At 37.6% G+C, this 15,976-nt stretch overlaps 1 protein-coding gene across 1 annotated transcript in view; it reads right to left on the reverse strand.

The window, feature by feature from the left end:
• The window catches only part of ca11.L (carbonic anhydrase XI L homeolog), a 162,875-nt gene that overhangs the window by 53,035 nt on the left and 93,864 nt on the right, over window positions 1-15,976 (reverse strand). The gene's annotated exons all lie outside the window — the stretch shown is intronic.

Raw genomic sequence — 15,976 nt, forward strand, 5'->3', positions numbered from 1 at the left:
CTGGCCTTACCCTTAAGGTGGCCATACACGGGCAGATAAAGCTGCCGATATCGGTCGTTTAGACCAATTTGACAGCTTATCTACCCTTGTAAGGGGGCTTTCGACAGGTCTTCCCGATCTATATCTGGTCACGATCCGAATCACAGAAAAACAAGGAGACTATGCAGACAACTATTTTTTTATTACCCTATTGCATATACAGTATAAATAAATAAATAAATAAATATATATATACTGTATAGAGAGAGAGAGTCTAGATTTGTTTCACTTTACATATTGTTACTATGCACTTCATTAAAAATGTTTAATTGACTAAGAGAGAAATAGAGAGAGAAAGAACATTTATGTCTTTCCTACCCTTCCCTTTCTCTGGTCTCTTTTGTTCAAATCCTTCATCTGAGTTTATCATTCACCATGACCAGAGAATCAATCACAATTCCTTGTCTATTGACCGATTCAATCTCCAGCAGCTCAGGCTGAATTAACCTTAAAATCCTTTCTCTTAAAGACCCTGAAATTCAGGTTAGAAAAACCTAACAAATACATGTTGCGGATGCCAACGGGATTCATATAATTTTTTTGTAAAAAAACAAAAAAAACAGCAGAAATCCATTTATGGAAAATGTACGAATGCAAAAGGTAAAGTTTAGATATGGAGAGAAGCATTGAACCCACGGGATATTCACCTTTAATTACCTTTTACCTGTAGACAATGCTATACAAAACTCTTTTGTGTGTGTTTTTTTAAAATTATATTACAGGTACCCGGAAGTTCATTATCCATAAAGTTCCGAATTACAGAAAGGCAGTTTCCCATAGACTCCATTATAATAAATGAATCCTAATTTTTAAAATATGTTTTCTTTTTCTCTGTAATAATAAAACAGTACCTTGTACTTGATCCCAACTAAGATATAATGAATCCTTATTGGAGGCAAAACCAGCCTATTGGGTTTATTTAATGTTTACATGATTTTATAGTAGACTTGAGGTATGAAGATGCAAATTATGGAAAGATCAGTTATCCAGAAACCCCCAGGTCCCGAGCATTCTGGATAACAGGTCCCATACCTATATTTAAATTGAATTTAAAAATTAAAAAATTCTGTGCCTCTTCGACATCTAATTTGGGTCCCACAAAAGCATATTAAAGGGCTGCTATCATAGGAACATTGCTTCCCTCACTGGATAGCCCCTCTGCACAAGGCTAACCACTTCTGGTGTGGGCAGTATAGCGCTCACTATATACATTTTGCACCTATATGCCTGTATTAGTAAGGATTACATATATGGTGGCACAATGATCTCGTATATTGACTCACATATATTCAGCAGCTGTCTAGTTTGCAATTTCAGCAATCTGGTTGCTAGGGTCCATATTACCCTAGCAACCATGCATTGATTTGAATAAGAGACTGGAGTATGAATATGGGAGGGCCTGAACAGAGAGAAGAGTAATAAAAAGTAACAATAACATAGCATTTTTTTGATGGGGTCAGTGACCCCCATTTAAAAGCTGGAAAAAAATCTGAATACGGCATCAAATTATTCAAAAACTATAAAGAATAAATAGTGAAGACTAATTGAAAAGTTGCTAAGAACTGGCCATTCGATAACACCCCTGAATCACCCCTTTATGAATTAAAAATATCCAAAAGGAAAAGCATCACAAAAAAATGTTGCTTTTCTTGTGTAATTAACCCCAACAAAAAATTTATATTTGAGGCTATTCCTTTAGAATGTAAGATTTTTGAGCAAGGTCCTTTGATCCCATTTTTTGTTGTTCAACCCTTTGTTAAATGATTGTAAGGGCTCTTACTCACGAGCGGTTGTAGCTGCGCTCCCCTGTGTTCCGTTTTTCAGCCGCAGGGGAGCGCAGGAATAGACGCATTACATTTTTACCAATGGGGCTGTACTCACACAGGCGAGTGTAGGCGCCGAACGCAGGTTGAGACGCAACATGCTGCATTTTTCCTGTGTTCGGTGCCTACAGGCGCCTGTGTGATTACAGCCCCATTGGAAAAAATGTAATGCGTCTATTCCTGCGCTCCCTTGTGGCCGAACGCAGAAAAACGGAACGCAGGGGAGCGCAGCTACAACCGCTCGTGAGTAAGAGTCCTAATAGCCCTGGCACTTTATATAGAAATATGATAATGCTCCCAGAAAAATAAAAGTAAAATAAGACTAATTGCAAATTGTCTCGTGTGTGTATCTACATCACACTAAAAGTTATGGCCGTTGTGCCCTAATCAAAGCTGCAGGGGAATATTAAAATATTAATAGACAACAGTGAAATTCGCTTGTTTTGTTTTCCAGCTTCAGTCGTCAGTCGCTGGCTTCATTTCAGGGATTTCCTTAATTAGGCTCAGATGAGTTAATTACCTCAATAACTGTGACTGAGGCTCCTTGCTGACATGGGAAGTTGCTTGGGTGAATACGATTCAAAACAGGGCTCAAAGTGCTACGTTTTCTCCCCCACAATGGACCATACCACCACTGAGTTACACCTGGTGCTCTTTGTTGTGTAGCTATTATATGTATTTTTACAGCTCTTTGTACTCCCAGAATCAGGTGCACCTTTGCCACGAGACATGGTGAGAATGTTACCTCTGGTGGCACTTTACCAGCTGCGGCATTTTACATTAATTATGCTTTTTAGTGTAGGAGACTATATTTGCACTCTCTATACAAGTGATCCGGCTTTGAACACAGGAGAAAGAAACAGGGGGAAGAGAGCAGCATTGTGTCTGTGTCTTTGAGGTGCAAAATGCAGAGAATGAAGAGCAGTGTCCTCGTGATGTCTCCTGGCCGTCTTTCAGCAAAACTGTCTGTTCAGATATGTGAATATTGATAAAGAAAGCACCAAGCTGGGTGGGATTATTTTGCTCTCATTTCCATTTTTTGAATCAGGAGACAGATTTGACATTAAAGAGCCGATGGCTTTATCGATTGAAGCTCTCCATCTTACTGTGGCAAAATAAAGATCAATGGCACATTTTCTATATGTTTTGACATGGGAATCAGCATCGGCTTCATAATATAAATAGGCTGCGCACTTTCATCCACTCTTTGGTCCTTTTTTGAGATTTCTCGAAGAGCAGCTTTAAAGGCAGGGTTGAAATGGAGATTCCTTATCTACAGAGAGCGTCAGTACTGGTGCATGGTCCAGCGTCATCACCTATTGAATACCTGCTAAAATAAGAGAGTCTCTAAAGCACAATTATCCTCTGTGACCTGCTGGATTGCAGAATAACATATGGAATGCATAGCAATAAACCTCAATTTAAATCCTATGGCTATGGTTGGCTTGGATACCTCCCTCAAATGAACTGAGTAAGCCTGGCAGCTGCTACATTGCTCCAAAATGAATCCCATCCAAAGTCGCCTTCTCAATATTTCTACATGTTCACATGTCCTGGACCATCACACACACTAACTTTTATCAATGGGTTGGATCTATTCATTTTGGGAGTGGGTAGGATTTCCCCATCTATTGATTAGACTTACTGTTTGGAAAGCTGAGAGTTCCTATAGGCCAGGGGTGTCTGCTTGTTCCTTAGTCCCAAGTCCTATTCAGGATTCACCTGCAATAACTCCTATTTTATTCTGGAAACCTTTAGTGTATGGCTTTTTTGAAATAATAGTACAGGTATAGGATCCGTTATCCGGAAACCCATTATCCAGAAAGTTCCGAATTATGGAAAGACCGTCTCCCATAGACTCCATTTTATCCAAATAATCCAAAATTGTAAAAATAATTTCCTTTTTCTCTGTAATAATAAAACAGTACCTTGTACTTGATCTAAACTAAGGTATAATTAATCCTTATTGGAAGCAAAACCAGCCTATTGGGTTTATTTAATGTTTATATGATTTTCTAGTAGACTTAAGGTATGAAGATCCAAATTATGGAAAGATCCCTTATCCGGAAAGACCCAGGGCCCGAGCATTCTGGATAACAGGTCCCATACCTGTATCTGTACATCACAAGCCTAGATTAGGTGTAACTTTGTAACCACACCCTGACGCTTTTATCCATACATAGTGAGCTTTAGCAGTCTGGACAATGGTAGCAGATGATACAGAAATGGTAGAAAACGTGCATACCGCAGAAATATGTATGAATATGGTTAGGTTAATAGTTCATATTTATTTTTGAGAATGACTGTTAACGCTTTTGAAAGCATTTAAGCAATATGCCGGTGCTTCTGTTCATTTTTAGATTATATTATATTGATACTACTGTGATTTCTTTATATAAAGCTAAAGCAATTCCAGTGTGGAGCTCGGAGTCGCCCCTCACAGTGACAATGATACAAAGGGAATACATGGCAGGAAAGTACAATCTGAGCCAATGAATTGTCTGTGAGATTTGCATCTTCAGATTTATTATTGACTTTTATTTCCAAAGCCCCCATATGTTCCTCGGCCTGTCAAACAATTCAGCTGCTTTGCGCTGCCGCACTTACAACAGCCACGTAATTGCTCACGCTGCCAAGTCGGCTGATTTTTATTTGTATCTAAGGACCAACTTAAAAAACAAGATTTATACCTCAATATATCGCCCCTCTGGTGAAATATAAATAAATAAGTACATTGCACACATGGTTATAAATTGGCAAATAAAGACAGAAAATACAGTGACTCCGATACTTAGCAAATAAAGTAAAATAAAATCTTACATTTTTTATGTCTCGGAGTGAAACACAGGGCAAAACATATGCCAGCCTTCCGTGCTATACCCAGACGTTTCAAACTATAACAGTTCTCTGTAATTAGTTTGATGTTTTAATCCACAGAGGTAAACCCTTGCACGGCTCTGCCTGACTCAATAACACAACTAATGGATATTTGCTTTGTCTGTTATTGCTGCACCTGAGCGTGCAGGGACCTACGCTCTGTATTTCAGCTCCTCCTGGCAGAACTCAATTGGAGTATCAGCAATTGCAGGGCCATTGTTTCACAAGCATTTGCCCCTGTCCATTAACCAACTGAAACTTGTGGAGGCCTATTTATCAACAGTCTCATTCTCATGGGTTCAGAAGTGTTTGAAACCACAACTAAACTCGCTTTCTCTTAAACCATGAATGTCATGAAATTTAATAAAAGATGCGACGAGATGGGAAAAGTCACCGAAAAGTCATGAAAACCTCGACTTTTTCAACTTGTCACACAATAAATATGATTTTCTGTATTGCTGCACAAAAGCCAGCGTCAAAAACAACCAAAAACCTCTAAAATCACCAAAGGAAGATCTTTACACACAACGTTTTTTGATTTTTGGCATCACAAAGCCTGACCCGAAAAATAAATCGGCTTTAATAAATCGGTCCCTTATTGTCATGAATCTAGTTGCTATGAGTTACTGGACCCAGGTTGAATTCTGTAAATTCTTCTATATATAACACAATTTTTGGGTGTTATGGAACTGGGGAATATCAGGTGTCCAATAAGCGATATATAGTGAATAAAGTACCCCCTCTTGTAAAATATAAGGATATTATAAGTTACCGAGGAGTTTCATGACCAACTCCGAGGTTACTTCTAATATCCTCATATTTTACAACTGGGGGTACTTTATTTATTATAATACACAAGTTTCAGTAAGTCATGTGACTGAAATGACATCAGAACTCACCGTTTATAACTGATGACATCAGAACTCACCATTTATAAGGATATAATTTACAAGATATTCATGGCTTTTGTGTATTATATATCTATAAGGTATGTGCAGTAACCACATTACAGAAAGTAACATTGTCTTCTGTATTGTTTCATATGGTTATTTATTCTGTGAACACAGTCTGCACAGTGCAATGTTGGATGCAATTTGCTTATAATACATTTTTTACCTATAATGTAACATTCCCCCCCATAATTCCAGTATAATTGCAGCCACGTGTGAATTTAAGCCCACCACAATTGAATCCAAACTGCATGTATTTTGTGTCATGTCCAGTGCTCAGAGTTAAATTGACGCTTGCATTTGATTCTTCCGCACAAATCTGCTGACTGCTGACTGGTCATTCAAGGTTATGATTTAATCAAAAACATTTGCAAACTTGTCTAAGTCTAATCAGAATAAAAAAGACGCATGGTAACAAAGTTATGCATCCTCCCCTTTCCTTCCACATTAAGCAATGGCATTTGAGCAATTGGGATTTGAGCACCCAGATATTATTTGTTGGTGGTTGGATTTATTAGTTGTGCCTGTGTTTGTAAGCTAGTAATATATAAACTGTAGATGGTACTTTTTGGTTAAACAACACAGTTACTGAGAGGCCCATTTATCAAAGTCCGAATTTATCTCAATATTTTCTACTACTCCGATCAAATCTGCGCAGATTTTTCTCCTTATTTATCAATAAACTTTCTCGAAAACTCTCTTTGCGGGAAAACCCCCCAGAAAAATCGTGAAAAAGACGGAATCATTCAATGTTTCTGATTTGCCACCAGAAAACTCATATTTCTGCCCAAAAACCACAAAATCTTCGGATTATTGCACAATCAAGATTACTTAGGCAGGTCTGAGATGCTGGATTTTCGGATTCAGACTTTTTCCAAGCTCAGGGTATAATAAGTCCCTAGAAATTTGTGTTTTTTTTAGTCCACTAAAAATTCGAATTGTATAGTAGAAAAACAAAATTTTTTGGGATTTTTGGCGTTCGGAGTTTAATAAAAAAAAACCCTAGAGTGTAGTAGTAGACCACCAGTAGATGTAATGTCGAAAATCACAGACATAAAACTTGCAACACGGGAGCTCTTTTTTCTATGGAAAAAGTAGTTGTAGCACTGTGGATAGGAGCTCCTCTAAAAATGTAGGGCATTTGTGTGGCAGTACACTAAGGGGCAGATTTATCAAGGGTGGAAGTGATTTCGAGGGAATTTTCGAAGTAAACAAATTTGAAATTCAAAGTAATTTTTTGGATACTTCGAACATCGAATTGGATACTACGACTTTGAATTGACAATTCGATAATCAAAGTACTGTCTCTTTAAAAAAACTTCGACTCCAATACTTCGCCAAATTAAACCTGCCGAAGTGCTATGTTAGCCTATGGGGACCTTCTACGGCATTTTTCTCTGTTTTTTGAAGTCAAAGTAAAATCGTTTGATTGTACGATAAAATGTTCGATTCGAAGTATTTAGTGGTTCGATCGAACGATTTTACTTTGACCGCAGAATAGACAAATTCGATGAAAAAAGTTTGAATTCGATATTCTAATTTGAAGTATTTTTATAGAGGAATGCAATGTGCTAATGAGCCATGTACACAGCAGTAACAATCACAGGCAGATGCACAATTGGTCAGTGTATGGATTCTAAGGGGCAGATTTATCAAGGGTCGAATTTCCCATTGAAGTGATGGGAGTTTTTTCGAATGCAAAAGACCAACTGAAAATTATTAAAAAAAGTGATTTAAGTAAGATCGAATTTGATCGAATTCGACTCAAAGTATTTTAAATAAAAACTTTGATTTTTCAAAGCCCACTAATTGACTCCAAATTTAGATTTTTTGGACTATTCCCTAGTTGAAATACACAAAAAGAGATAGCTCGAAATTCAATTTTTTTCACTTTGAATTTGCAATTTGACCCTTGATGAATCTGCCCCTAAGTGTCACATCTTTGCCCCCTTTGTGTTCCTGCACCTATGCCTCTGTTTGTGGTCTGTACTGCTGTAACCTGCACCTTCCAAACAGGGTGGGTATTAGGCAAATAAAGTAAATGAGCCAAAAGGTCTCCTGAAACTCATTTATTGCACGTTGTACCTATAGAGCTATAAAAACAAATCTGGAGGATAGTTCTTTACCTGTTGGATCATGATAGTTGCTGTCTCTGAAGGGGTAAGGGGACAATAGTGGATACTGAGATCTTCTTCTAGGTGACTTGGGTAGAAAATATTCATACCTTTCAAGGGACAGAATTTCTATGGGACAGTACTGAATCAAAGACTCCAAAAGAGGAGGACCTTTCCTGGGAAATGGGGTTTTCTGTGGATTGGGTGTGTGGCAGAATTTAACATGGCTGCATGCCCCTGTCATATAAGGGACTAGGGATGCACCGAATCCAGGATTTGGTTCGGGATTCGGCCAGGATTCGGATTCGGCTGAATCCTTCTGTCCGGCCGAACCGAATCTGAATCCTAATTTGCATATGCAAATTAGGGGCGGGGAGGGAAATTTCGTGACTTTTTGTCAGAAAACAAGAAAGTAAAAAATGTTTTCCCCTTCCCATCCCTAATTGCATATGCAAATTAGGGTTCGGATTCGGTTCGGTATTCGGCCGAATCCAAAAAAGTGGATTCGGTGCATCCCTATAAGGGACATGGCCCAAATTGTTTTAAACACCTACTTTTCTGCAATCCCTGCCCATTTTGGGGTCTGTGATTCAATATTGTTCCATTGAATTTGGGGTTGGGACCATTGGGAGGTATTGTACAGGAAATTACAGAATTAATATATTTGCATGTAATTCTAAATGAATGTTACTGCACCTGTCTGACAGAATGGCACTCCTGCATTTTGTTGCCTCTGGATAAGTGTAAATGTTAGTGGTGCATCTCAAGCAAAGGACACACCTTATTCTCAGGGTAATATCCAGAACAAACAGTACTAGTATATTATATTACTAGTCCACTTACTATTATCTATAAGTGCCACAAGAAAGACAAAACAAATGAGAGGGGTCTCTCATTCCACCTGTACATTCTCGGAGAGATCAGGTTAAATGTGTCAGGAATCTTTAAAAGGAAAATACTATAAATAATACGTTTTAAGCAGACCAGAAAAGCTCAAAATTAAAAAAAAAAACAAAAACAAAAAACATTTCCTTATGCAGTGCAAAATTCTTCATAAGAAAAAACTGGACATTTATAACCACAACTACTGAATATTTTTCAAAGGTTGAAATGTAATTTTTTAAACACTGGTTTAAATTAACAAAATTGAAAAAATCGAACCATACTAGGGAAAAATCTGAATATATAATCTGGTAAATGGTACAGATTAAATCAAAAAGTAAAAGCAGATGAAAAAGTTGTATTGTCTTAAAGGAGAACTAAACCCTAAAAATGAATATTACAAAAATGCCATATTTTATATAATGACCTTACTGCACCAGCCTAAAATTTTCAGCTTGTCAATAGCAGCAATGATCCAGGACTTCAAACTTGTCACAGGGGGTCACCATATTGAAAAGTGTCTGTGACACTTCTGGTGTTTATACAAATGGCCTGTAGATGTCACTGTGCTTAAGACTTATACTGTGCATACTTTCTATACAGCTTGTAGTGTTAGAGTTGCTTACTGTTGTGTAATGGCTGCATGAGCCTGCTAATAAAGCACTGTTATTCTCTACTCATCTTCGGCTACCAAAACATAACAACACTCACATGCTCAGTGGGCTCTGAGCAGCTTGAGAAGCTAAGCTTAGGGGTCGTCACAAATTATCAAGCAGAAAATGAGGTTGGTCTGTTATTTAAACTGATACTACAAGTCTGATTATTAAATTCTTATGCTAATTGCACTGGTTTCTGTGCTGCCATGTAGTAATTATCTGTATTAATTACTAATCAGTCTTATATTGTGATGTTTCTTTTCTATGTGTACTGTATATTGTGAGTGGGTCCCTAAGCTCAGTAAGGGACAGCAGCACAGAGCATGTGCAGTGAATCAGCAGAAAAGAAGATGGGGAGCTACTGGGGCATCTTTGGAGACACAGATCTTTACTGCTAAAGGGCTGTGGTTGCCTTGGGCTGGTACAGAAGCACAAAACATAATGTACAACATTTCTAGCTACTTCTTTAGTTAGGCTTTAGTTCTCCTTTAATATAACATTTCCCTGAGAAGGGACTTACTAATTACAGCCGCCATGCTTCTGTGCCTTCTGTACTCTATGGACTAGAAAGTAATTATGCACCTAAAAGAAGTCTTTAAAATAATCCCATTGCCAAGACAACTGCTTATAGATTTCAGATTTCTACCATTAAAGGGTGATGCACGACCATGGAAAAAGATAGATGGCACCAATTGATAAGTGGCAGCCGCATGGAGTCAGATCACTTTTCATTTACAGAAACCAATCATGTCTAATGTCCTGATCAATAACAATTTAATGCCTTAATCTTCTATAGGAGATACAATACAGAAGGCTTCCCTGGAGACCATAAAGAAACAAGATAATTTGAAATGTGGGTTTTAAAGCTTTTAGGGTGACGCCTGTCGTTTAACGTTCATGGGGTGTATACTACATCTGTTGTCTATAAACCATTCCATTTCAGATGGGCCGTGAACTCATGAGGAATATACTCTGCACTAAATTCACCTATTAAAGCAGAGATTGTCACTGATAAACAGCTGTATATGATTTTAAAAAAAAACTTTATACTTTGGGTTGCTGTAATGTAAGAGACACATAGGGCCATATTCAGTAAACTCCGAATGCCGAATAACCCAGAAAAATTGTGTTTTTTAGTATAAAATCTGAATTTTTAGTGAAAAAAAAAAAATCACAAAATTTTCGGAATTTATTATACCCCGAGGATGGAAAAAGTTAGAATTTAAAAATCCGGCATCTCAGACCTGCCGAGGTTGCATATAAGTCAATGGGAGAAGTCCCAAAGATTTTTTGATCTGTGCTGGGTTTCGTGTAATAATCCAGAAGTTTTCTGAGTTTTCAGGCAAAAGTCTTTGGATGGAAATTCCGAAAACTTCATACAATTCCCGATTTTTTCCTGCAAACAAAATTTTCTAGAAAGTGTATTAATAATTAAGAAAATATTCATCAAATATTGAGATAAATTCGGATTTTGATAAATAATCCCCATACTGTAGGGGTTATTTATGAAGGTTCGAGTTGAGTTGTTTTTTTTTACGAAATTCGAGTTTTTGAGGTTATTTTTTGGCCAAAAAAATATATTTGGGTTAAAAAAATTTGATTTTTTCAAGATTTATTATACCCCAACCCTAGAAATAGCTCAAATAAAAAATACACTATCTAAAACCTGTCAAGGTCATGTAGGAGTAATGGAAGAGGTCCCTTGAAACATTTGAAAATGTTAATAGACTTCATGATGTTTGAGTTTTTTTAGGAGAGTTCTGCCCAAAAACTCGATCAATTAGAGCAATTCAAGTTTTTTTTACCAAAAACGTAATTAAATCAAGTTTTCGGGTTTCACAACCCGAACTCGCTAATTCAAGTTTTTTCCATTCGAGTTTTTTCTTAAATAAGATACAATAGGAGTTGTGAGTTCATTCAAAGAAATAAAACTCTATCATTTCACCTTTAATAAAAAACCCTATAATATTTGGTTTAATCACGTTTGTATTTTCTTTTTTGGATTAAGTCAGGATAATACGCTTCTCATTCGGAAAGTTTACCAGCCAACAAATTGCTGAAAATTGTCACCTAAATCTCTAATTCCAACGCTTGTTTTGCAAATCCCAAATATTCACATTCAGAAATTGCAAACTGGAGAGATGCTAAATAAAAAGCTAAATAACCCAAAAACCACAAATATTAAAAAATGAAAACCAATTGCAAATTGTCTCAGAATACCATTCTCTATATCATACAAAAGTTACTTTAAAGGTGAACAACCCCTTTAACTAGCAGTACAATAGCTGTACTTCAGCCTAAGACTCTATTGTTTAGGAAACAGAATGCTAAGGGTGTGGAGGCTTCACCAAGAACAGCATCTATTTAGAATGTTACATAAAAAATGCATTGTTTAAAAAAAAAAAAAAAAAAAAAAGAGAACACATTGTTCTTCAATTAATTTGAACTGTTTCCATAGCAGCAGTTTAGAGTTTAGTTTTTTAGTTTGTGTGTGTTTGAGTGTCAGGGGTGATGTTTGGAGACTGAGGGGTCCTCTTACATAAGTTTGTTAACACAGCAGATGTTTTGGCTCCAAAATGAATGCAAATGCCCTTGTTTACAAAAGTTTACTGTCTGTAAGTGTCTTGTAATAGCTGCCATTATGTGTCCATTATTTCAGTGGCACTGTTGCAAAGGACAACAATAATGAATACTAATGTGTGTCTATAAATTATAGATGCATTGTATTAAAAACTTATTATCTATTAATCAGTATTTTATCAAATGAATCAGTTGTCAATTATATTCACTTATCCTCCTGTGGATAGAATTATAACCCATTTCAGTATAACAGTCCCTATATCTAATAATGCAGACAACCACTTTTATATAGCACATAACCAACCCACAGCACTAAGCACATGGAGCATTCAGAGCACTAAGTGCATGGAGCATTCAGATCACTCAGCACATGGAGCATTTTGAGCATAAAGTGCACGGAGCTTTCTGAGCACTAATCACATGGAGCATTCAGAGCACTACGCACATGGAGCTTTCTGAGCACTAATCACATGGAGCTAGGGTTGCCACCTTTTCTGGAAAAAAATACCGGCCTTTGTATATATTTATATTTTTTCCCTATTAATAACATTGGGATCAACCATCATTTTAACCGGCCAGGCCGGTCAAATACTGGCCAGGTGGCAACCCTACATGGAGCATTCTGAGCCCTAAGCGCATGGAGCATTCAGAGCACTAAGTGCACAGAGCTTTCTGAGCACTAATCACATGGAGCATTTTGAGCACTAATCACATGGAGCATTCCGAGCACTTGTCACATGGAGCATTCTGAGCATTAATCACATGAAACTTTCTGAGCACTAATCACATGGAGCATTCTGAGCACTAAGACCATGGAGCATTCTGAGCACTAAGCACATGGAGCATTCTGAGCACTAAGCACATGGAGCATTCTGAGCACTAAGCGCAATGAGCATTGAGAGCACTAATCACATGGAGCATTCTGAGCACTAAGCACATAGAGCATTCTGAGCACTTAGCGCATGGAGCTTACTTAGATTGTATGCTCTGCACAGAAGGGACATCCATGCCTTTTTAATCTATCTGAATTCTTGTCTTTTTTTTGTATTCTATTATTGTATAAATGTATCCACATATACACATGCAGCAAGCACAGCAGTACTAAGTACGCACTACAACTCACAGTACTAAACACAAGTTGCACTCCTATTTTAAAGCAAAGGGCCACAGGCCACACTTACAGTAATGAGCACATATAGCACTTACAATATAAAGACACACAGCACTCACACACCCAAATACTCATAGGCAAAGCATAAAAAACTAATAATACGCAGGGGAAACTCTAAATTACATAGTAACATAGTGAGTTAGGTTGAATAAAGACACACATCCATCAAGTTCAACCTTTTATGTCTGTATATAACCTGCCTATCTGCCAGTTGATCCAGAGGAAGGCAAAAAAAACCCATTTGAAGCCTCTCCAATTTGCCTCAGAGGGGGAAAAATTCCTTCCTGACTCCAAAATGCCAATCGGACTAGTCCCTGGATCAACTTGTACTATGAGCTATCTCCCATAACCCTGTATTCCCTCACTTGCTAAAAAGCCATCCAACTCCTTCTTAAAGCTATCTAATGTATCAGCCTGTACCACTGATTCAGGAAGAGAATTCCACATCTTCACAGCTCTCACTGTAAAAAACCCCTTCCCAATATTTAGGCGGAACCTCTTTTCTTCTAATCTGAATGGGTGACCTCGGGTCAGTTGGAAAGATCTACTGGTAAATAAAGCATTAGAGAGATTATTATATGATCCCCTTATATATTTATACTTGGTTATCATATTCCCCCTTATGCACCTCTTCTCCAGCGTAAACAATCCCAACTTGGGAAGTCTTTCATAGCTAAGATTTTCCATACCTTTTACCAGGTTCATGTCCCAATTGCTTTATCTAGTTGTATTAAAAGGTCACTGTGTAACCTCCTCCTAAAACAGAGCAGGCGTTTCAGTAGCTTCAAGGTTCTTTCCATACTTAGAACTGAAGGCCTAGGTATTAAACATATTATTCTGGTTACAGCTACAGCTACTTGGCTCTGCCTTGCAAATCAGCATACATCAACTGAACTGATAAACCCAAACATATGTTACTCCATATTGCATTTAAGAAAGCCAACTTATTATTTTTTTTTTTGTGTCTGTGATACTTACCCTTTAAGCATTAACCCTGAGGCCACACTTTAGTACTGCTGCATCACCATGGCAACTTTCAATAAGCATTCTGATTAAAAAGACATCTAGTGTATAAGACATAAGATCCTGGTTATCTGCACAACCTGGATGCCCTAAATTCAATATCCAGCACCGGTTTTGCATGACCATTATTTACATGTATTTGAAGGCAATTAAAATGGCGTTTGCCTGTACTGTCAGTGCCTATATAGACGGTACCCTGCTTGATTATTAAACATACAACAGCTTAAACACTGGAGTGTACTTTGCAAGTATATGAAAGCAGCCGAGGAAACGAATGGGATTTTAGAAAGCAATAAAGGATATGTTTCCCTGCTTCTCTCTTCATCTGGTTAGGAATCATTAGACACTTCCAGCTGATGTCCATAATGTTGTTGTTGTCCCCAGGAGAAGGCGATGGCTTTTACAGCACTATCTTATTTATAGAAGACTCTCTGTTTTTTTATGGCTTTTTTTTTTAACGTCTCTGACATCTATTTTGCTTATCGCTCTTGCAGAATGATGTGTCTTCAGGCTGCAGTGTTAATAATGCATCAGGAACATCTTTAAGGCTAGATGCATTGTTTCAAGGCTTTTTCCCTTTGGTACCTGCACAGTGTGAACAGGTCTGTACATCAGCATTGACTGATTGGCCTAATATTTAGACAAATGCCCTGTAGGCACATTGGCTCCAGGGAGCCAGATCCAATATGGAAGACCCTCCTCTTCTGCTAATGGCATCCGACCCCCAGAAGGCATTTTTATAGGGACCAAAAACAATTGAATATATTTTGCTCTCAGCTTTAGCCCTCTCTGCTCCAATCTGTTTAGCTTTTTTTTTCGACATTTGGATTTATTCTTTTTTTTATGCCATTTTAACCTTTTTTGTCACCATTCCACTTATATCACATGCTCATCACCTACCGTGACAGCTGCAAAATTGTTCAAATCTATCATTCACCCAGCTCTCTGCAGCTGCCACGCAGCAATCACTCATCTTCCAATAAAAGGGAAAGAAGAATATTTAGTCAGCAGAGATTTTTTCTCCCCTTTCATTTTAATATTCATTTTTAGAGAACTTCTGTGACTTTGTTGGACAGCCGAGCCCTTTTATTAGAGTAATACATTTTTTTGAGAAATCACTAACTGGTGACAGCTCTGGACTCAGCTGGAGTGGCTATCATTTCAGCTCCCTGTGATTAAATCCCTGTGACTGATTCTATCCTATATTACTTATAAAAATCTTCCCAAATTATTAATGAGCAGCAGATTTCTATGGCATATTCTGAGACGAGACAGAACTCAGTCTTAAAAAGACCACCCACCTCTACGATTTCAATCTCCAGTCTCTACTGTTCCAGGCTGTTGCACCGGCAACTAGTATTGATTCTAAGTCAACGGCACTTTCTTTCTTTTACATAATGTAGACTTAATGTATGAAAATAAATGATCTGATTATTCCAGAATATGATCAATTAATGAGAACTGCCCAATGTTTTCACTGGTTTAATTGCAAGTATGATCTGTTTTTGTAATGGTATGCTGTCATCAAAATGAAAGTGAAATAAAGAGAGCATTTGTACGGGGGTAAAAAAATTATGCTAATTTTGAAAATGTTGTGACTATGGTGCATGAGTAGTCTATTTGTAAAGGGGAGGAATACCTAATGCTGATTGCCTTCTGCTTTGTCCACGTTCAATGGTCTTGTTTGTATTAAGAACGTGTTCTTATCATTTAGCACTGTTTATCTATTGTGAACTAATAGTTCTAATAGTTCTTCCTTCCTGTTAGAGATTTCACCTTCAGTGAGCCCCCCCCCAATTTTTTTTTGCCTGCCAGAGGTGTAGGTCACAGAACGATTGGACCTCTCTGGCATTTAAATAAT

Source organism: Xenopus laevis, chromosome 7L, assembly GCF_017654675.1.
Source record: "Xenopus laevis strain J_2021 chromosome 7L, Xenopus_laevis_v10.1, whole genome shotgun sequence".
Classification (NCBI taxonomy): Eukaryota; Metazoa; Chordata; class Amphibia; order Anura; family Pipidae; genus Xenopus; species Xenopus laevis.